The 25,592-nt window shown below is 50.3% G+C and overlaps 1 protein-coding gene across 2 annotated transcripts in view; it reads left to right on the top strand.

Moving 5' to 3' along the window:
- The window catches only part of ARMC6 (armadillo repeat containing 6), a 106,049-nt gene that overhangs the window by 5,585 nt on the left and 74,872 nt on the right, over positions 1 to 25,592 (top strand). The window lies entirely within an intron of this gene.

Genomic DNA, 25,592 nt, shown 5'->3' on the forward strand with positions numbered 1-25,592 from the left:
GCCCCGGGGCAGAGGAAGAGGAAAAAGACTGCACCAGGCAGCCTCTTCCCAGGAGCAGAAGCCCTCCCCCGCTTCTGCCAAGTCTTCAGCATGACGCTGGGGCTTTACAAGCGGACTCAGGCACGGTGGGGGCCCGTCTCAAAAATTTCAACGCGCAGTGGGCTCACTCGCAAGTGGACCCCTGGATCCTGCAGGTAGTATCACAGGGGTACAAATTGGAATTCGAGACGTCTCCCCCTCGCCGATTCCTGAAGTCTGCTCTTCCAACGTCTCCCTCCGACAGGGAGGCAGTATTGGAAGCTATTCACAAGCTGTATTCCCAGCAGGTGATAATCAAGGTACCCCTCCTACAACAGGGAAAGGGGTATTATTCCACGCTGTTTGTGGTACCGAAGCCGGACGGCTCGGTGAGACCAATTTTAAATCTGAAATCCTTGAACACTTACATAAAAAGGTTCAAATTCAAGATGGAATCACTCAGAGCAGTGATAGCGAACCTGGAAGAAGGGGACTATATGGTATCTCTGGACATCAAAGATGCTTATCTCCATGTCCCAATCTTCCCTTCTCACCAGGGGTACCTCAGGTTTGTGGTTCAAAACTGTCATTATCAGTTTCAGACGCTGCCGTTTGGATTGTCCACGGCACCCCGGGTCTTTACCAAGGTAATGGCCGAAATGATGATTCTTCTTCGAAGAGAAGGCGTCTTAATTATCCCTTACTTGGACGATCTCCTGATAAGGGCAAGATCCAGGGAACAGTTAGAGTTCGGAGTAGCACTGTCTCAGGTAGTGCTACGTCAGCACGGGTGGATTCTAAATATCCAAAAATCACAGCTGATTCCAACAACACGTCTACTGTTCCTGGGGATGATTCTGGACACAGTCCAGAAAAAGGGGTTTCTCCCGGAGGAGAAGGCCAGGGAGTTATCCGAGCTAGTCAGGAACCTCCTAAAACCAGGCCAAGTGTCAGTGCATCAATGCACGAGAGTCCTGGGAAAAATGGTGGCTTCTTACGAAGCAATTCCATTCGGAAGATTCCATGCAAGAACTTTTCAGTGGGATCTGCTGGACAAATGGTCCGGATCGCATCTTCAGATGCATCAGCGGATAACCCTATCTCCGAGGACAAGGGTGTCTCTCCTGTGGTGGTTACAGAGTGCTCATCTTCTAGAGGGCCGCAGATTCGGCATTCAGGATTGGATGCTGGTGACCACGGATGCCAGTCTGAGAGGCTGGGGAGCAGTCACACAGGGAAGAAATTTCCAGGGCTTGTGGTCAAGCATGGAAACGTCTCTTCACATAAATATCCTGGAACTAAGGGCCATTTACAATGCCCTAAGTCAAGCAAGGCCTCTGCTTCAGGGTCAGTCGGTATTGATCCAATCGGACAACATCACGGCAGTCGCCCACGTCAACAGACAGGGCGGCACAAGAAGCAGGAGGGCAATGGCAGAAGCTGCAAGGATTCTCCGCTGGGCGGAAAATCATGTGGTAGCACTGTCAGCAGTGTTCATTCTGGGAGTGGACAACTGGGAAGCAGACTTCCTCAGCAGACACGACCTCCACCCGGGGGAGTGGGGACTTCACCCAGAAGTCTTCCAAGTGATTGTAAACCGTTGGGAAAAACCAAAGGTGGACATGATGGCGTCCCGTCTCAACAAAAAAACTGGACAGATATTGCGCCAGGTCAAGGGACCCTCAGGCAATAGCGGTGGACGCTCTGGTAACAGTGTACCAGTCGGTGTATGTGTTCCCTCCTCTGCCTCTCATACCCAAAGTACTGAGAATCATAAGAAGGAGAGGAGTAAGAACTATACTCGTGGCTCCGGATTGGCCAAGAAGAACTTGGTACCCGGAACTGCAAGAGATGCTCACGGAGGACCCGTGGCCTCTACCTCTCAGAAAGGACCTGCTCCAGCAGGGACCTTGTCTGTTTCAAGACTTACCGCGGCTGCGTTTGACGGCATGGAGGTTGAACGCCGGATCCTGAAGGAAAAAAGGCATTCTAGATGAAGTCATCCCTACCCTGGTCAAGGCCAGAAAGGATGTAACCACAAAACATTATCACCGCATTTGGCGGAAATATGTTGCGTGGTGTGAGGCCAAGAAGGCCCCTACAGAGGAATTTCAACTGGGTCGTTTCCTGCATTTCCTGCAAACAGGACTATCTATGGGCCTAAAATTAGGGTCCATTAAGGTTCAAATTTCGGCCCTGTCAATCTTCTTCCAAAAAGAACTGGCTTCAGTGCCTGAAGTTCAGACGTTTGTCAAATGGGTACTGCATATACAGCCTCCTTTTGTGCCTCCAGTGGCACCTTGGGATCTCGATGTAGTGTTGAGTCTCCTAAAATCACATTGGTTTGAACCACTCACAACTGTGGAATTGAAATATCTCACATGGAAAGTGGTCATGCTGTTAGCCCTGGCTTCAGCCAGGCGTGTCTCTGAATTGGCGGCTTTATCATATAAAAGCCCTTACCTAATTTTTCATTCAGACAGGGCAGAACTGAGGACTCGCCCTCAATTTCTCCCTAAGGTGGTTTCAGCGTTTCACATGAACCAGCCTATTGTGGTACCTGCGGCGACTAGGGACTTGGAGGACTCCAAGTTGCTGGACGTAGTCAGGGCCCTGAAAATATATCTTGGGCGGCTGCCCGAGGGGTCTCGGCTTTACAACTTTGCCGAGCAGCTACTTGGTCAGGGGCAAACACGTTTGCTAAATTTTACAAATTCGATACCCTGGCTGAGGAGGACTTGGAGTTCTCTCATTCGGTGCTGCAGAGTCATCCGCACTCTCCCGCCCGTTTGGGAGCTTTGGTATAATCCCCATGGTCCTTACGGAAGTCCCAGCATCCACTAGGACGTCAGAGAAAATAAGAATTTACTTACCGATAATTCTATTTCTCGTAGTCCGTAGTGGATGCTGGGCGCCCATCCCAAGTGCGGATTGTCTGCAATACTTGTATATAGTTATTGTTACAAAAAAATCGGGTTGTTTATTGTTGTGAGCCATCTTTTCAGAGGCTCCTACGTTTATCATACTGTTAACTGGGTTCAGATCACAGGTTGTACGGTGTGATTGGTGTGGCTGGTATGAGTCTTACCCGGGATTCAAAATCCTTCCTTATTATGTACGCTCGTCCGGGCACAGTATCCTAACTGAGGCTTGGAGGAGGGTCATAGGGGGAGGAGCCAGTGCACACCAGCTAGTCTAAAGCTTTTACTTTTGTGCCCAGTCTCCTGCGGAGCCGCTATTCCCCATGGTCCTTACGGAAGTCCCAGCATCCACTACGGACTACGAGAAATAGAATTATCGGTAAGTAAATTCTTATTTTTCCTACTTATGTATAAGTTATTATGGAGGTTGTATTCTCATATGACAATGTCTAATGCTTTAACATGTGACTGACTGCTAGTATGTGTGCTGACTTTTCTGTGTAATGTCAGTCCTGTTCTGACCCTCAAATCAGGTGCACTGTGGTCAGATTGATTTCACCTCTATATACTGATTATAGGGTGTGGTTCAGTCACAAAATTGTGTAGTCAATATCAGAAAAAATGTCTGTGAGCGGCAAAAGTGATGAGGAGAATTTGTCAAGCACTCCTACAGCCCTAACATGCTTATCTTGTAAGTCAGGGGTAATTGATATGATTCAATTGGTCACTTATGAGGGTTTGTGTGCAAACTGTTTCGCTTTTCAGCGAAGTAAAAAACAGGAGTTAGTTCAACCTCCAGTAGAGCCACCATGGAATATGTTCGCAAAGACTCTGTCTTCAATAGCGGACAGGTTAGCTCCAGTAGCACCCCCTCAAGGGTTAGGTTACACTATGAACCCATACATGCAGCTCCCTTCCTATGGTTTGGTTCCAGTAGCCTCTACAAGCAACCAAGGGGTAGGTAAGACTAAGACAGATACGTCTGTATGGCAGACTACACAAGAGGATACATCGGATAATGATGCGGAAACAATAGATTCAACTCCGTATGATGATCAGTCGCAGAGCTTTAGTTCAGATGATGTAGCTGAACTCATTAATGCAGTAAAGGCTGTGCTTTCTCTGGAAGAACCAGCCAAGACAGTGTTAAAAGCAAAAGCACCTGTATTCAAACGAACAAAGTCAGTGAAAGCTGACTTTCCAGCGTCAGAGGAGTTGACGGAAATGATGGATGAGTCTTGGGCAGCGCCCGGTAAAAAGTATAAGATTCCTAGGAGATGGGATTCTTATTATCCATTTCCTGCTGGAGATTGTTCGATGAGAGAAGTTCCTCCAAAAGTAGATGCACATGTTCTGCGACTCGTGCATAAATCTGCTTTGCCACTGTCATCTACCTCTTTGAATGATGTCACAGACAGGAGGGTAGAGAGCCTATTGAAAAATATTTTTTCTCTTGTGGGTGCAGTGGTAAGACCTGCTATGGCTTCAGCCTGGGTAGCAAAGGCAATGGGCGAATGGAAAGAGGAACTAGAGAATGACATCCCCTCTCCTACTAGGGAGCAAGAGGATCGTCTTTGCCGTTTAAGACAATCTGCCCAGTATTTAGAAGAAGCAGCCAATGATGTAGGCACTGTTGCTGCTAAAGCTTCAGCCCTGGCAGTAGTCGCTCGCAGAGCAGTCTGGCTACGGACCTGGAAGGCAGATGCGGAGTCCAAGAAGGAATTGGAAGCATTGCCTTTCGTGGGTAATATATTATTTGGAAAACCTTTATCGGATATCCTAGAGTCAGAGGCTGAATCGAAGAAGGTCAGATTTCCGGCTACCTATAACCCTAAGTCCAAGGGTTTCAAATTTCGCTCATTTCACTGGCAAAGCAAAGCGAAAGGTAAAGAGGACCCTAAACAACCCCAGTTTAAAAGGGGTAGGAAGCAGTGGGCTAGCAAAAAGCCAGCTTCCAAACCTGAACAGAAACCCTCAGCCTGAAGAGACGGGCCTCCGCCTGGAGGATTCCAGGGTTGGGGGCCGACTCCTGCAATTTGCACACACATGGCAACAGTCAACAACAGATGCCTGGGTGCAGAAGGTAGTATCTCAGGGGTATGGGTTCCCATTCAGGAGGCAGCCTCCTCAAAGATTTTTTTGCACCAGCCCGTCTCGTATAGAGTCGAAGGCAAATGCCCTGCAAGAAGCAGTCCAAAGATTACTGCAGTCAGGTGTGATTGTCCCAGTACCTCCATCACAAAAGGGACAGGGGTATTACTCCAATCTGTTTCTGATCCAGAAACCAAATGGGTCATATCAACCAATTCTAAATCTGAAGATGTTGAACAATTACATATGGATCCCGAAGTTCCACATGGAGACGTTACGCTCCATAAGGTTGGCTATGGAACCGGGAGACTATATGGTATCTCTGGATGTACGGGATGCTTACCTACATGTGCCTATAGCACTATCACATCAGTGTTACCTCAGGTTTGCCATCCTCAAGGAACACTTCCAGTTCCAAGCTCTGCCCTTCGGGCTAGCTACAGCACCCAGGGTGTTAACCAAGATCATGGTGGTTATGGCAGCTTGTCTGCGCAAACAAGGGATAAGAATATTCCCATACCTAGACGACCTATTAATCTTAGCACAGTCGCAAGATTTACTGTTGAGCCATCTCCAACAGACAATAGTTTGTTTACAGAGACACGGGTGGCTCATAAATTGGGAGAAGTCGTCCCTGAATCCGTCACAGCGGATGGTTCATTTGGGAGCCATATTGGATTCAGACCTACAGAGAGTTCTCTTACCAGAGAAGAAAATAGTCAAGGTGCAGGTCATGGCTCAGGAAGCGTTGCAAGCCCAGATAATGTCAGTCCATGCAGTAATGCGACTGTTGGGTCTGATGGTATCAACCTTCTACATGGTGGAATATGCGCAATTCCACTCCAGACAGTTGAAGCATCTCATTTTGACCAAATGGAACGGAAATCATCAAACAATAAAAAAACAGATGATGAAGATTCCAGTAAATGTAAAAAGGTCTCTAGCATGGTGGCTACAGACAGACCATTTAAACAAGGTGAGACCCTTTTGGATAAGAGTGGCAAGTCCTGACGACAGATGCCAGCCTGCAATGCTGGGGGGCGGTACTCAGAAGCCTATGGTTCCAGGGAAAATGGACCGCAAGGGAAAGTCGCCTGCCGATAAATCTGTTAGAAATAAGAGCCATTTACTTGGCCCTAGTTCAGGCAAAGGACAATCTACAAGGAAGACCAGTCCAGATCCGCTCAGACAATGCGACGGCAGTAGCATACCTCAATCATCAAGGAGGAACTCACAGCAAGAGTCTGATGGAGGAAGTAACTTCCATTCTAAAATGGGCGGAACTCCATCTCCCGGCATTGTTAGCAGTATTTGTCCCGGGTGTACTAAATTGGGAAGCGGCAAGGGACCCAGGAGCGGTCCTGGTAGACGCACTGTCAGTGGAATGGAGGTTTCAGCTGGCATATCTGTTCCCTCCAATATCTCTGTTACCCAGAGTAGTGAGAAAGATAAAACAGGCAAAAGGAGCAATCATTCTAATAGCTCCAGCTTGGCCAATAAGGCATTGGTACACAGATCTGTTGAGAATGTCCGTGGAAGCACCGATACTGCTCCCTCAACGTCCAGATCTGTTAATGCAGGGTCCTTGTTGTCACAGTCATCTGGATCGCCTGTCTTTGACGGCGTGGCTGTTGAAACCTCTATCTTAGAGGCTAAAGGATTTTCAAAGCAGGTAATCCAAACCATGCTTAGAGCAAGAAAGCCTTCTTCGGCCCGTGTATATCATAGAATATGGCAAGCCTATATTCATTGGTGTTCTGGAAAAAATTATAATCCGAGATCTTTTAAAGTAGCTAGAATTTTGGATTTCCTGCAGGCAGGATTGGATAAAGGGTTGAAGGTTGCTTCCTTGAGGGTGCAAGTCTCAGCGTTGACTGTATGGTTTCAGCAGAAGATTGCTGACCTACAGGATGTACGTACATTTTTCCAAGGAGTAGTACATATTCAACCTCCATTTGTTCCTCCTGCAGCTCCCTGGGATTTGAATTTAGTTCTTAAATTTCTCCAGGGTCCTTTGTTTGAACCGCTTGAGAGAGCGGATCTTAAGTGGTTAACGGTTAACGTTCTTTTTTTACTGGCAATGGCGTCAGCCAGAAGAGTGTCAGATTTAGGAAGCATTATCATGTAAGTCTCCTTTCCTAAGTTTTTTTCCAGACAGAGCAGTTCTCAGAACGAGATCTAGCTATCTTCCAAAGGTGGTATCAAAATTTCACCTGAATGAAGAGATTGTAGTCCCAGCTTTTCAGGTATCGGGACTATCTGCGGGAGAAGCGTCACTGGACGTGGTCCGGGCTTTAAAAATCTACATAGATCGTACTAGTGCCATCAGGAAAACAGATTCCCTCTTCATCCTCTACGGATTCCATAGAAGAGGATGGCCTGCTAGTAAACAGATGCTGGCGAGATGGCTCCGAATGGTAATATCTGAAGCTTATTCTCATGCAGATCTCCCTATTCCGGCTAATGTCTCTGCACACTCTACACGTAAGGTAGGTCCTTCTTGGGCAGCACAACAGGGTGCATCAGCAGAACAGATATGTATGGCAGCCACATGGTCTTCCATAAACACATTCATCAGACATTATGCCTTGGATACATTTGCCTCTCATGACGCAGACTTCGGGCGAAAGGTCCTCCTGTGCAATCAGTGGGGACCACCACTAAAATGGCTTTGGGAATCCCAATGTTATCCTGTGGATAATCCTGTGGACCCAGCCAGAGAAATATACGTTATGGTAAGAACTTACCGTTGATAACGTGATTTCTCTTATGTCCACAGGTATCCACAGGGATCCCACCCTGACGCATCTGATTTGAGGATCTAGACAAACACTAAAAACCTCTTCCTTCTTGTATGGAAGGGTGTGCATGTGTGTTCTTATCGCCTGTACAGGTCTCTACCTAATGTTCCTGCCTATAATCGCTGTGGAAAGAACTGATCTGACTGAGTCAGTGGGCGGGACTATATAGTGGAGGCCCCAATGCATCCTGGGAGGCCAGAAAGCTCGTGACCGTGTTGGTGCCATTTTCGCTGTCGCTCGACAATATCCCAATGTTATCCTGTGGATACCTGTGGACATAAGAGAAATCACGTTATCAACGGTAAGTTCTTACCATAACGTATATTTTTGAATGTTATTCACTCTACAGTTAAATCACAGATTATTTATTGACAGCAGGGGCGGATCCAGAAGAAAATGAAAGGGGGGGGCACCATGATAGGGGAACGGTAATAGTTATATTTACATGCACCTAAGGCACGCGTGCTTCCAGATAAGGAGTGTGGTTCTCCTTTTGATAAACAAAAAAAAGTGTCAGTGATCGCGCTGAGCCTCAAAAAAAGTGGGTCCCACGGACCCCTCACTTTTAAAAATTGGGGTCCTATCTGTCCTTTTCTGGGTTCCATCGGAATGAAGGTTCATATTAATCTTATTAATTATTCAAATATAAAAACAGACTTGATTTCGACACTACAAAAGTATTGCGAGGGGGAGGAGGGGGTGACAATGCTGCTGGGCTGTGTAGCATACAGGACACTGCACCAGAGTTGTAACTAGACATTTCAGTGCCCTTTGGCAGAAAGTAAATTGGTGCTCCCACTGCCGTATTTCAAACCAAGGACAGTGCGCGCCGAAGGCGATCACCAAAAATGTAGGGGTGTGGCTTCATGGGGAAAGAGCATGGCCACATAACAGTACCAATTCACATTACACCACACAGGTAGAGCACGTTATATACACATTGCACCAGGTAGAGCACGTTACACACATTGCACCAGTTAGAACACCCTATACACACTGTGCCAGGTAGAGCACGTTATACACATTGCACCAGGTAGAGCACGTTATACACACTGCGCCAGGCAGAGAACGTTACACACACTGCGCCAGGCAGAGAACGTTACACACACTGCGCCAGGCAGAGAACGTTACACACACTGCGCCAGGCAGAGAACGTTACACACACTGCGCCAGGTAGAGCACGTTACACACACTGCGCCAGGTAGAGCACGTTATACACATTGCACCAGTTAGAACACTCTATACACACTGCACCAGGTAGAGCACGTTATACACACTGCACCGGGTAGAGCACGTTATACACACTGCGCCAGGTAGAGCACATTACACACACTGCACCAGGTAGAGCACGCTATACACACTGCACAAGGTAGAGCATGTTACACACACTGCACCAGGTAGAGCACGTTACACACACTGCACCAGGTAGAGCACGTTACACACACTGCACCAGGTAGAGCACGTTACACACACTGCACCAGGTAGAGCACGTTACACACACTGCGCCAGGTAGAGCCCGTTACACACACTGCGCCAGGTAGAGCCCGTTACACACACTGCGCCAGGTAGAGCCCGTTACACACACTGCGCCAGGTAGAGCACGTTACACACACTGCGCCAGGTAGAGCACGTTACACACACTGCGCCAGGTAGAGCACGTTACACACACAGTGCGCCAGGTAGAGCACGTTACACACACACAGTGCGCCAGGTAGAGCACGTTACACACACACACAGTGCGCCAGGTAGAGCACGTTACACACACACAGTGCGCCAGGTAGAGCACGTTACACACACACACAGTGCGCCAGGTAGAGCACGTTACACACACACACAGTGCGCCAGGTAGAGCACGTTACACACACTGCGCCAGGTAGAGCACGTTACACACACTGCGCCAGGTAGAGCACGTTACACACACTGCGCCAGGTAGAGCACGTTACACACACTGCGCCAGGTAGAGCACGTTACACACACTGCGCCAGGTAGAGCACGTTACACACACTGCGCCAGGTAGAGCACGTTACACACACTGCGCCAGGTAGAGCACGTTACACACGCACACTGCGCCAGGTAGAGCACGTTACACACACGCACACTGCGCCAGGTAGAGCACGTTACACACACGCACACTGCGCCAGGTAGAGCACGTTACACACACGCACACTGCGCCAGGTAGAGCACGTTGCACACTGCGCCAGGTAGAGCACGTTACACACACGCACACTGCGCCAGGTAGAGCACGTTGCACACACACGCACACTGCGCCAGATAGAGCACGTTGCACACACACGCACACTGCGCCAGCTAGAGCACGTTGCACACACACGCACACTGCGCCAGGTAGAGCACGTTACACACACACGCACACTGCGCCAGGTAGAGCACGTTACACACACACGCACACTGCGCCAGGTAGAGCACGTTACACACACACACACACTGCGCCAGGTAGAGCACGTTACACACACACACTGCGCCAGGTAGAGCACGTTACACACACACACACACACACACACTGCGCCAGGTAGAGCACGTTACACACACACACACACTGCGCCAGGTAGAGCACGTTACACACACACACACACACACACACACACACACTGCGCCAGGTAGAGCACGTTACACACACACACACACACTGCGCCAGGTAGAGCACGTTACACACACACACACACTGCGCCAGGTAGAGCACGTTACACACAAACACACACACTGCGCCAGGTAGAGCACGTTACACACACACACACACACTGCGCCAGGTAGAGCACGTTACACACAAACACACACACTGCGCCAGGTAGAGCACGTTACACACACACACACACACACACACACACACACTGCGCCAGGTAGAGCACGTTACACACACATACACTGCGCCAGGTAGAGCACGTTACACACACATACACTGCGCCAGGTAGAGCACGTTACACACACACACACTGCGCCAGGTAGAGCACGTTACACACACTGCGCCAGGTAGCGCACGTTACACACGCACACACTGCGCCAGGTAGAGCACGTTACACACACACACGCACACACTGCGCCAGGTAGAGCACGTTACACACACGCACACACTGCGCCAGGTAGAGCACGTTACACACACACACTGCGCCAGGTAGAGCACGTTACACACACACACTGCGCCAGGTAGAGCACGCTACACACACACACTGCGCCAGGTAGAGCACGCTACACACACACACTGCGCCAGGTAGAGCACGTTACACACACACACACACACACTGCGCCAGGTAGAGCACGTTACACACACTGCGCCAGGTAGAGCACGTTACACACACACTGCGCCAGGTAGAGCACGTTACACACACACACACTGCGCCAGGTAGAGCACGTTACACACACGCACACTGCGCCAGGTAGAGCACGTTACACACACGCACACTGCGCCAGGTAGAGCACGTTACACACACGCACACTGCGCCAGGTAGAGCACGTTACACACACGCACACTGCGCCAGGTAGAGCACGTTACACACACGCACACTGCGCCAGGTAGAGCACGTTGCACACTGCGCCAGGTAGAGCACGTTACACACACGCACACTGCGCCAGGTAGAGCACGTTGCACACACACGCACACTGCGCCAGATAGAGCACGTTGCACACACACGCACACTGCGCCAGGTAGAGCACGTTGCACACACACGCACACTGCGCCAGGTAGAGCACGTTACACACACACGCACACTGCGCCAGGTAGAGCACGTTACACACACACGCACACTGCGCCAGGTAGAGCACGTTACACACACACGCACACTGCGCCAGGTAGAGCACGTTACACACACACACACACACTGCGCCAGGTAGAGCACGTTACACACACACACTGCGCCAGGTAGAGCACGTTACACACACACACACACACACACACACACACACTGCGCCAGGTAGAGCACGTTACACACACACACACACACTGCGCCAGGTAGAGCACGTTACACACACACACACACACACACACACACACACACACACACTGCGCCAGGTAGAGCACGTTACACACACACTGCGCCAGGTAGAGCACGTTACACACACACACACACACACACGCACACTGCGCCAGGTAGAGCACGTTACACACACACACACACACACTGCGCCAGGTAGAGCACGTTACACACACACACACACACACACACACACACACACTGCGCCAGGTAGAGCACGTTACGCACACACACACACACACACTGCGCCAGGTAGAGCACGTTACACACACACACACACACACTGCGCCAGGTAGAGCACGTTACACACACACACACACACACACACACTGCGCCAGGTAGAGCACGTTACACACACACACACACACACACACACACACACTGCGCCAGGTAGAGCACGTTACACACAAACACACACACTGCGCCAGGTAGAGCACGTTACACACACACACACACACACACACACACACACACACTGCGCCAGGTAGAGCACGTTACACACAAACACACACACTGCGCCAGGTAGAGCACGTTACACACACACACACACACACACACACACACACTGCGCCAGGTAGAGCACGTTACACACACATACACTGCGCCAGGTAGAGCACGTTACACACACACACACACTGCGCCAGGTAGAGCACGTTACACACACGCACACACTGCGCCAGGTAGAGCACGTTGCACACGCACACACTGCGCCAGGTAGAGCACGTTACACACACACACGCACACTGCGCCAGGTAGAGCACGTTACACACACGCACACACTGCGCCAGGTAGAGCACGTTACACGCACACACTGCGCCAGGTAGAGCACGTTACACACACACACTGCGCCAGGTAGAGCACGTTACACACACACACTGCGCCAGGTAGAGCACGCTACACACACACACTGCGCCAGGTAGAGCACGCTACACACACACACTGCGCCAGGTAGAGCACGTTACACACACACACACACACACACACTGCGCCAGGTAGAGCACGTTACACACACTGCGCCAGGTAGAGCACGTTACACACACACACACACTGCGCCAGGTAGAGCACGTTACACACACACACACACTGCGCCAGGTAGAGCACGTTACACACACACACACTGCGCCAGGTAGAGCACGTTACACACACACACACTGCGCCAGGTAGAGCACGTTACACACACACACACACACTGCGCCAGGTAGAGCACGTTACACACACACACACACACACACACACACACTGCGCCAGGTAGAGCACGTTCCACACACACACACACACACACACACACACACACACACACACTGCACCAGGTAGAGCACGTTACACACACACACACACACACACTGTGCCAGGTAGAGCACGTTACACACACACACACACACACACACACACACACTGTGCCAGGTAGAGCACGTTACACACACACACACACACTGCGCCAGGTAGAGCACGTTACACACACACACACACACACACACACACACTGCGCCAGGTAGAGCACGTTACACACACACACACACACACACACTGCGCCAGGTAGAGCACGTTACACACACACACACTGCGCCAGGTAGAGCACGTTACACACACACACTGCGCCAGGTAGAGCACGTTACACACACACACACTGCGCCAGGTAGAGCACGTTACACACACACACACACACACGCTGCGCCAGGTAGAGCACGTTACACACACACACACACACTGCGCCAGGTAGAGCACGTTACACACACACACACTGCGCCAGGTGGAGCACGTTACACACACACACACACACTGCGCCAGGTAGAGCACGTTACACACACACACACACACACACACACACTGCGCCAGGTAGAGCACGTTACACACACGCACACTGCGCCAGGTAGAGCACGTTACACGCACACTGCGCCAGGTAGAGCACGTTACACACACGCACACTGCGCCAGGTAGAGCACGTTACACACACGCACACTGCGCCAGGTAGAGCACGTTACACACACGCACACTACGCCAGGTAGAGCACGTTGCACACACACGCACACTGCGCCAGATAGAGCACGTTACACACACGCACACTGCGCCAGATAGAGCACGTTACACACACGCACACTGCGCCAGGTAGAGCAAGTTACACACACACACACACACACACACACACACACACTGCGCCAGGTAGAGCACGTTACACACACACACACTGCGCCAGGTAGAGCACGTTACACACACACACTGCGCCAGGTAGAGCACGTTACACACACACACACACACACACACACTGCGCCAGGTAGAGCACGTTACACACACACACACACACACACACACTGCGCCAGGTAGAGCACGTTACACACACACACACACACTGCGCCAGGTAGAGCACGTTACACACACACACACACACACTGCGCCAGGTAGAGCACGTTACACACACACACACACACACACACTGCGCCAGGTAGAGCACGTTACACACACACACACACTGCGCCAGGTAGAGCACGTTACACACACACACACACGCACACTGCGCCAGGTAGAGCACGTTACACACACACACACACACACACACTGCGCCAGGTAGAGCACGTTACACACACACACACTGCGCCAGGTAGAGCACGTTACACACACACACACACACTGCGCCAGGTAGAGCACGTTACACACACACACACACACACACACACACACACACTGCGCCAGGTAGAGCACGTTACACACACACACACACACACACTGCGCCAGGTAGAGCACGTTACACACACACACACACACTGCGCCAGGTAGAGCACGTTACACACACACACACACACACACACACACACTGCGCCAGGTAGAGCACGTTACACACACATACACTGCGCCAGGTAGAGCACGTTACACACACACACACTGCGCCAGGTTGAGCACGTTACACACACACACACACACACACATTGCGCCAGGTAGAGCACGTTGCACACACTGCGCCAGGTAGAGCACGTTACACACACGCACACACTGCGCCAGGTAGAGCACGTTACACACACTGCGCCAGGTAGAGCACGTTACACACACGCACACACTGCGCCAGGTAGAGCACGTTACACACACACACTGCGCCAGGTAGAGCACGCTACACACACACACTGCGCCAGGCAGAGCACGCTACACACACACACACACACACACACACACACTGCGCCAGGTAGAGCACGTTACACACACACACACACTGCGCCAGGTAGAGCACGTTACACACACACACACACACACACACACACACACACTGTGCCAGGTAGAGCACGTTACACACACACACACACACACTGCGCCAGGTAGAGCACGTTACACACACACACACACACTGCGCCAGGTAGAGCACGTTGCACACACACACACTGCGCCAGGTAGAGCACGTTACACACAAACACACACTGCGCCAGGTAGAGCACGTTACACACACACACACACACACACTGCGCCAGGTAGAACACGTTACACACACACACACATACACACACACACACACACACTGCGCCAGGTAGAGCACGTTACACACACACACTGCGCCAGGTAGAGCACGTTACACACACACACTGCGCCAGGTAGAGCACGCTACACACACACACTGCGCCAGGTAGAGCACGTTACACACACACTGCGCCAGGTAGAGCACGTTACACACACACTGCGCCAGGTAGAGCACGTTACACACACACACACACACACACACTGCGCCAGGTAGAGCACGTTACACACACACACACACACACACTGCGCCAGGTAGAGCACGTTACACACACACACACACACACACACTGCGCCAGGTAGAGCACGTAACACACACGCACACACACACACACACACACACACTGCGCCAGGTAGAGCACGTTACACACACACACACACTGCGCCAGGTAGAGCACGTTACACACACACACACACACACTGTGCCAGGTAGAGCACGTTACACACACACACACACACACACACACACACACTGTGCCAGGTAGAGCACGTTACACACACACACACACACACTGCGCCAGGTAGAGCACGTTACACACACACACACACACTGCGCCAGGTAGAGCACGTTACACACACACACACTGCGCCAGGTAGAGCACGTTACACACAAACACACACTGCGCCAGGTAGAGCACGTTACACACACACACACACACACTGCGCCAGGTAGAGCACGTTACACACACACACACACACACACACACACACACTGCGCCAGGTAGAGCACGTTACACACACACACTGCGCCAGGTAGAGCACGTTACACACACACACTGCGCCAGGTAGAGCACGCTACACACACACTGCGCCAGGTAGAGCACGTTACACACACACTGCGCCAGGTAGAGCACGTTACACACACACTGCGCCAGGTAGAGCACGTTACACACACACACACACACACACTGCGCCAGGTAGAGCACGTTACACACACACACACACACACACACACTGCGCCAGGTAGAGCACGTTACACACACACACACACACACACACTGCGCCAGGTAGAGCACGTAACACACACGCGCACACACACACACACACACACACACACACACACACACACACACACACACTGCGCCAGGTAGAGCACGTTACACACACACACACACACACTGCGCCAGGTAGAGCACGTTACACACACACACACACACACTGCGCCAGGTAGAGCACGTTACACACACACACACACACACACACTGCGCCAGGTAGAGCACGTAACACACACGCACACACACACACACACACACTGCGCCAGGTAGAGCACGTTACACACACACACTGCGCCAGGTAGAGCACGTTACACACACACTGCGCCAGGTAGAGCACGTTACACACACACACACACTGCGCCAGGTAGAGCACGTTACACACACACACACACACACTGCGCCAGGCAGAGCACGTTACACACACACACACACTGCGCCAGGCAGAGCACGTTACACACACACACACACACTGCGCCAGGCAGAGCACGTTACACACACACACTGCGCCAGGTAGAGCACGTTACACACACTGCGCCAGGTAGAGCACGTTACACACATTGCACCAGTTAGTGTTCTATACACATTGCACCAGGTAGAGCATGTTATACACGTTTTATATGGTACTAGGGAGTAGGGACAGAGAGAGGCACCAGGGAATAGGGACAGAGGTAGCAGGGACAGAGAGAGGCACCAGGGGGTAGGGACGGAGGCACCAGGGGGTAGGGACGGAGGCACTAAGGGGGTAGGGACGGAGGCACTAAGGGGGTAGGGACAGAGGCACTAAGGGGGTAGGGACAGAGGCACTAAGGGGGTAGGGACAGAGAGGCAGGAGAGAGTGCAGCCAGAAACCCCACCAACCTCCAGGGACCAGGCCCCCACCGCTTACCATGGGAACTGTGAGCAGCAGCACTGTCAGGCCGGGAGGTATAGTCCGAACCGCATGAGGCCACAACGCCGCCAGCATGGAGTCACAGGATGCGGCCAGGGGATAGCGGAGGGGGCGGCCGCATGCTTGAGGAGGGAGAAGAGTGGAATCAGCGGGGAGAGCGGCGGCATCCAGCCGGGGGACCAGGGACCGAACTGTCCCCACCTCAGGTACAGCAGCGGAGTTAATCGTGGGGGCAGAGCATGCGGAGCAGAGGAGGAGGAGGGGAGGGCGGGAGATCACACTGTTCATGGTCTCCGCCTCTTCCAAGTTCCTCCCTCCGTTCCGTCCCTCCCACAGGACTGATTGACAGCGCAGGACAGGACAGCGCTGCGGCTCACAGCGCGTCGTGAGGGAGTCGGGACCCGGTGTTTTTTTATGTTTTGTGCCCAACATCAATTCCTGGGTAACGACAGGGGGGGCACGGGCCCGAGTGCCCCCCCCCCCCCCCCCCCCCTGGATCCGCCAATGATTGACAAGTATTTATATAGCGCAGTCCCCGCCGCATGGTGACTAACAATATTTCTCTGACGTCCTAGTGGATGCTGGGAACTCCGAAAGGACCATGGGGAATAGCGGCTCCGCAGGAGACTGGGCACAACTAAAGAAAGCTTTTAGGTCACCTGGTGTGCACTGGCTCCTCCCACTATGACCCTCCTCCAAGCCTCAGTTAGATTTTGTGCCCGGCCGAGGTTGGATGCACACTAGGGGCTCTCCTGAGCTTCTAAAAAGAAAGTTTATAATTAGGTTTTTTATTTTACAGTGAGACCTGCTGGCAACAGGCTCACTGCAGTGAGGGACTAAGGGGAGAAGAAGCGAACCTACCTGCTTGCAGCTAGCTTGGGCTTCTTAGGCTACTGGACACCATTAGCTCCAGAGGGATCGACCGCATGGAACTGGCCTTGGTGTTCGGTCCCGGAGCCGCGCCGCCGTCCCCCTTACAGAGCCAGAAGCAAGAAGAGGTCCGGAAAATCGGCGGCAGAAGACATCAGTCTTCACCAAGGTAGCGCACAGCACTGCAGCTGTGCGCCATTGCTCCTCATACACACTTCACACTCCGGTCACTGAGGGTGCAGGGCGCTAGGGGGGGGCGCCCTGAGCAGCAATAAAAACACCTTGGCTGGCAAAAATACCACAATATATAGCCCCAGAGGCTATATATGTGATAATTACCCCTGCCAGAATCCTTAAAAAAGCGGGAGAATAGTCCGCGAAAAAAGGGCGGAGCTATCTCCTTCAGCACACTGGTGCCATTTCTCCCTCACAGCTCCGCTGGAAGGAAGCTCCCTGGCTCTCCCCTGCAGTCTACACTACTGAAAAGGGTAAAAAAGAGAGGGGGGGCACTAAATTTAGGCGCAGTATATATAACAGCAGCTATAGGGGACATAATTCAGTTAGTCCCTGCATTATATAGCGCTCTGGTGTGTGCTGGCATACTCTCACTCTGTCTCCCCAAAGGGCTTTTGTGGGTCCTGTCCTCTGTTAGAACATTCCCTGTGTGTGTGCGGTGTGTCGGTACGGCTGTGTCGACATGTTTGATGAGGATAATGATGTGGAGGCGGAGCAGATGCCTATAGAAGGGATGTCACCCCCTGCGGGGCAGACACCTGAGTGGATGGACTTATGGAAGGAATTGCGTGCACGTGTCGACTCCTTACACAAAAAATTTGACGACATGCCAAATGCGGGACAGCCGGCTTCTCAGCTCGTGCCTGTCCAGGCGTCTCAAAGGCCATCGGGGGCTCAAAAACGCCCGCTACCTCAGATGGCAGACGCGGATGTCGACACGGATACTGACACCAGTGTCGACGACGATGAGTCTAGTCTAATGTCCACTATGGCCATTCGTTGCATGATTGAAGCAATGAAAGAGGTGTTACAAATTTCTGATATAAACCCAGGTACCACTAAAAAGGGTATTATGTTTGGGGGAAAAAAATACCCGTAGTTTTTCCCCCATCAGAAGAATTAAATGAAGTGTGTGAAGAAGCGTGGGCTTTCCCTGAAGACACCCCCTAGGGTGGATAAAGCGCTCACACGTTTGTCTAAAAAGGTGGCACTACTGTCTCCGGATACGGCCGCCCTCAAGGAACCTGCTGATAGAAAGCAGGAGGCGATCCTGAAGTCTGTATATACACACTCAGGCATTATAATTAGACCAGCTATTGCGTCAGCATGGATGTGCAGTGCTGCCGCTGCGTGGTCCGATTCCCTGTCAGAAAATATTGACACCCTAGACAGGGACACTATTCTGCTAACCATAGAGCATATAAAAGACTCAGTCTTATACATGAGAGATGCACAGAGGGAGATCTGCCGGCTGGCATCTAAAATAAGTGCATTGTCCATTTCTGCTAGGAGAGGCTTATGGACTCGCCAGTGGACAGGGGATGCAGATTCAAAAGGCACATGGAAGTTTTGCCTTTTAAGGGTGAGGAGTTATTTGGGGATGGTCTCTCGGACCTAGTTTCCACAGCAACTGCTGGGAAGTCAGCATTTTTACCCCATGTTCCCTCACAGCCTAAAAAGGCGCCGTTTTATCAGGTACAGTCCTTTTGGACTCAGAAAAACAGGCGTGGAAAAAGCGGGTCCTTTCTGTCCAGAGGCAGAGGTAGGGGAAAAAGGCTGCAACAAACAGCAGGTTCCCAGGAGCAAAAGTCCTCCCCCGCTTCTTCCAAGTCCGCCGCATGACGGTGGGGCTCCACAGGCGGAGCCAGGTACGGTGGGGGGCCGCCTCAAAAAATTTCAGCGATCAGTGGGCTCGCTCACAGGTGGATCCCTGTATCCTGCAAATAGTATCTCAAGGGTACAAACTGGAATTCGAGGCGTCTCCACCCCACCGGTTCCTAAAATCTGCCTTGCCGATTACTCCTTCAGACAGGGAGGCTGTGCTAGCGGCAATTCACAAGCTGTATTCCCAGCAGGTGATAATCAAGGTGCCCCTACTTCAACAAGGACGGGGTTACTATTCCACACTGTTTGTGGTACCGAAACCGGACGGTTCGGTGAGACCCATTTTAAATTTGAAATCCTTGAACACATACATAAAAAAATTCAAGTTCAAGATCAAATCGCTCAGGGCGGTTATTGCAAGCCTGGACGAGGGGGATTACATGGTATCCCTGGACATCAAGGATGCTTACCTGCATGTCCCCATTTACTATCCTCACCAGGAGTACCTCAGATTTGTGGTACAGGATTGCCATTACCAATTCCAGACGCTGCCGTTTGGACTCTCCACGGCACCGAGGGTGTTTACCAAGGTAATGGCGGAAATGATGATACTCCTTCGAAGAAAGGGAGTTTTAATTATCCCTTACTTGGACGATCTCCTAATAAAGGCGAGGTCCAAGGAGCAGTTATTGGTGGGAGTAGCACTATCTCAGGAGGTGCTACACCAGCACGGTTGGATTCTGAATATTCCAACCAGGGTGTCTCTGCTGTGGTGGCTGCAGAGTGCTCATCTTCTAGAGCAGATTCGGCATACAGGACTGGGTCCTGGTGACCACGGATGCCAGCCTTCGAGGCTGGGGGGCAGTCACACAGGGAAGAAACTTCCAAGGACTATGGTCGAGTCAGGAGACTTCCCTACACATAAATATTCTGGAACTAAAGGCCATTTACAATGCCCTAAGTCAGGCAAAATCCCTGCTTCTACACCAGCCGGTACTGATCCAGTCAGACAACATCACGGCAGTCGCCCATGTAAATCGACAGGGCGGCACAAGAAGCAGGATGGCAATGGCAGAAGCCACAAGGATTCTCCGATGGGCGGAAAATCACGTACTAGCACTGTCAGCAGTGTTCATTCCGGGAGTGGACAACTGGGAAGCAGACTTTCTCAGCAGGCACGACCTCCACCCGGGAGAGTGGGGACTTCATCCAGAAGTCTTCACGCTGATTGTAAATCGATGGGAACGACCACAGGTGGACATGATGGCGTCCCGCCTAAACAAAAAACTAGAGAGATATTGCGCCAGGTCAAGGGACCCTCAGGCGATAGCTGTGGACGCTCTAGTGACACCGTGGGTGTACCAGTCAGTTTATGTGTTCCCTCCTCTGCCTCTCATACCAAGGGTACTGAGAATAATAAGAAAACGAGGAGTAAGAACAATACTCGTGGTTCCGGATTGGCCAAGACGAGCATGGTACCCGGAACTTCAAGAGATGATCTCAGAGGACCCATGGCCTCTGCCGCTCAGACAGGACCTGCTGCAGCAGGGGCCCTGTCTGTTCCAAGACGCGGCTGCGTTTGACGGCATGGCGGTTGAACGCCGGATCCTGAAGGAAAAGGGCATTCCGGAGGAAGTAATTCCTACGCTGATTAAAGCCAGGAAAGATGTAACTGCAAAGCATTATCACCGCATATGGCGGAAATATGTTGCTTGGTGTGAGGCCGAAAAGGCCCCAACTGAGGAATTTCAACTAGGTCGATTTCTGCATTTCCTGCAAGCAGGAGTGGCTATGGGCCTGAAATTAGGCTCCATTAAGGTACAGATCTCGGCTCTGTCGATTTTCTTCCAGAAAGAACTAGCTTCACTACCTGAAGTTCAGACGTTTGTGAAAGGAGTGCTGCATATTCAGCCCCCGTTTGTGCCTCCAGTGGCACCTTGGGATCTCAACGTGGTGTTGAGTTTCTTAAAATCACATTGGTTTGAGCCACTTAAAACCGTGGATCTAAAATATCTCACGTGGAAAGTGGTCATGTTATTGGCCTTGGCTTCAGCCAGGCGTGTGTCAGAATTGGCAGCTTTGTCATGTAAAAGCCCTTATCTGATTTTCCATATGGATAGGGCGGAATGGAGGACTCGTCCTCAGTTTCTCCCTAAGGTGGTATCAGCTTTTCACTTGAACCAACCTATTGTGGTGCCTGCGGCTACTAGGGACTTGGAGGATTCCAAGTTACTGGACGTAGTCAGGGCCTTGAAAATTTATGTTTCCAGGACGGCTAGAGCCGGGAAAACTGACTCGCTATTTATCCTGTATGCACCCAACAAACTGGGTGCTCCTGCTTCTAAGCAGACTATTGCTCGCTGGATTTGTAGCACAATTCAGCTGGCGCATTCTGCGGCTGGACTGCCGCATCCTAAATCAGTAAAAGTCCATTCCACAAGGAAGGTGGGCTCATCTTGGGCGGCTGCCCGAGGGGTCTCGGCTTTACAACTTTGCCGAGCTGCTACTTGGTCAGGGGCAAACACGTTTGCAAAATTCTACAAATTTGATACCCTGGCTGAGGAGGACCTTGAGTTCTCTCATTCGGTGCTGCAGAGTCATCCGCACTCTCCCGCCCGTTTGGGAGCTTTGGTATAATCCCCATGGTCCTTTCGGAGTTCCCAGCATCCACTAGGACGTCGGAGAAAATAAGATTTTACTCACCGGTAAATCTATTTCTCGTAGTCCGTAGTGGATGCTGGGCGCCCATCCCAAGTGCGGATTGTCTGCAATACTTGTACATAGTTATTGTTAAAGGGTTATTGTTGAGCCATCTGTTGAGAGGCTCAGTTGTTTTCATACTGTTAAACTGGGTATAGTATCACGAGTTATACGGTGTGATTGGTGTGGCTGGTAGGAGTCTTACCCGGGATTCAAAATCCTTCCTTATTATGTCAGCTCGTCCGGGCACAGTGTCCTAACTGAGGCTTGGAGGAGGGTCATAGTGGGAGGAGCCAGTGCACACCAGGTGACCTAAAAGCTTTCTTTAGTTGTGCCCAGTCTCCTGCGGAGCCGCTATTCCCCATGGTCCTTTCGGAGTTCCCAGCATCCACTACGGACTACGAGAAACAGATTTACCGGTGAGTAAAATCTTATTTTTTCCTATCACATTGACACACACATACATACGAGGGATAATTGTTTGTCAGAAGCCAACCTGTAAGTTTGTTTTTTGGAGATCCCATGTTTTGTGACACTTTTTTTTTTGCCTGCTTCTCCATTTGTGCTTTAGACCAGGGGTTTCCAAACTTTTTTGAATCACGGCACCCTAGAATATCAGAATTTTATCACGGCACCCCTAGGCCAAAAATTTCTTATTGAGAAATTTAGAGAGAAATATTACATTAGGTAGATCGAGTTTATATGTCATCCTTAGGGTCAGTTGTGTGGTGAGGGACAAGATTTGCTCTCTTTGGCCACATATTTTATGACTGGCAGCCACCAGCAATGGTTTTGCCTATAATATTGGCCATGAATAATTTGAATTGGTCCTGGACCACTAACCCAGGGCACCCCTGCAAGTGTCCCGAGGCACCCCAGGGAGCCACGGCACACAGTTTGGGAACCTCTGCTTTAGACCATATTTCAGCCATAATGGGCTCAAAAGTTGAAAAGAATTACGGGCATCTTCAATTATCTGCATGGCTTACCCTGCGACTAAATGCCAGCAAAAACCCCATAAACTGCAGAGTCGATGGGTTTTCCCCATGCAAGATCCTCCGATTTTGCAGTTCTTGCTGACTTTTCCTCAGTTCATAAAGCTGCAATTTTCAGTCCACCATCGGAGATCCACGTGTGGGGCAGTCTTTGCTAATTGATTCTGTCCGTCTGTGGCAGTTAGCAGTAGGGTTGTTTGAATATACTCAAAATTAGATTTTCCATACTGAGGAGGTGAGACCTCTTATGGCAGCCAGAAAGTTATTTGCAGTGTTTGTTGGTGTTTGGAAAGCTTGGAAATCAATCTGTCCAGGGGATATTGACCAACACGAAGAAGAGAATTGTCTAGGTAAAGAGGATGTACATTTGGCCATGTCTGGACATGCTAGTTGTAGGAATATCTTGAGAGGGCATAAAAGGAAGAATAAAATTGGCTATTTGAAGTTCAAGGAAGCTTTTGAATTCATATAAGTTAAGTATTTGTAAGTTGAAGATGATTATTTTGCTCCAAAAACGGAAGGTTCGTTTTCTGTACCCAGGCTAAAAATATTGGATTATTTTTCTACACTAGTGACTTGAGTAGCTCTCCATCTATTATACTTCTAATCATTGGAAATTTCAACTTCTTTCCATCCAGCTCTTCAAATGCTTTTCTTTCGCGAACATGGGTTTTTATTGGTTTGTCCATAATGGTTGGTTTTTGGAGCTATGCTATGTGGATAAGGTCCGTTCTCTGATTGAACACGCATTTTTAGTCAGCATTCAATGCTAAAAGATATGTGCCCATGGATACCCTATTTGCTACATTAATCTGTTTGTGCCATATAAATGAAAATACTTAAGTTACACCATACTGGGATTAGTAGTGAGTACAACAAGTAAAGAATACTAGGAGTGCATTTATTAAAGCTTCTTAAACAGACAAGTGCCAATGTTGCCCATAACAACCAATCGGAGTCTAGCTATCATTACTTTATTGTATTGTGGAAAATGATAGTCAGAATCGGGTTGTCATGGGCAACACCACCACTTGTCTTCTGTAGTAAATAAACCCCCTAAAGAGGATAATCATTTTATGTGAGGCTATCCTGCCCACTGCTCCAAATCTTTGCATGCAGCACTGACTACTCGGGGACATTTATTTCATAACAAGTCTGGTTTCTTACATGATTTTACGTTCCAAACTATTTTATATGATAAAAAGGGGCGATTGCATTGTTGTAATTTACTATTTTTTTTTCATCTAGGCTGAAGGAAGTTTTATGTGTAGCGCTCATATTCCACATAATAATGGTCCTAAGATACTATTTTCTTATAAAGAGGCGTCTAGAATGGTAAAATAAGAAGGATTGGGGCTGATTCAATTGTGTCTCGCATTATCTGCTGGCCGTCTGAAGGAATGGGCATCTATAAGAGCTATTTAAGTTGTTGCTCCGATAGATGCCCATTAGGCATGGCAGTCACATTTTTTTCTCGCAGCCTGCAAGGTACAAGGAAAAATGTGTTAAAAAGTCCGTAGTTTTAGGCGTTTCAGATGGGTTTAGCCGCTTTGGCAATGGGCGTCTGATTGGAGCAACAATTGAATAGCTCCGATAGACGTCCATTACTTAAGAAGCCCAGCAGGCGGAGCAAAAACAAATTAATCATCCCCATTAAAGGGCCAAATCAATTGTTTTGGGCGTCTAAAAATGCTGTCTAAACAGGACTTTTTAGACACCCAAACTGCCGTTTGTACACGCAAACCTCAGGAGGCTGTGAGAAAAAATGTGTCCTCCATGGCTGCTGGGCATCCAAATGGCAGAATAATTGAATTGCTGTCATCATGAGCCATCTAGTGGTGGCTATGGAAAAAACAATTGAACCGGCCCCTAAGTCTCATAGAGTAAAAGACACCCCCCCCCCCTTCCCTTTTCTTAAAATCTCTGATTAAACAAAATCTTTACTTGTCCAAAAATGTTGTTTGTTAAAGGCAAATTCCTTGAAACAAATATACT

This window comes from Pseudophryne corroboree, chromosome 1 (genome assembly GCF_028390025.1).
Source record: "Pseudophryne corroboree isolate aPseCor3 chromosome 1, aPseCor3.hap2, whole genome shotgun sequence".
Taxonomy (NCBI): domain Eukaryota; kingdom Metazoa; phylum Chordata; class Amphibia; order Anura; family Myobatrachidae; genus Pseudophryne; species Pseudophryne corroboree.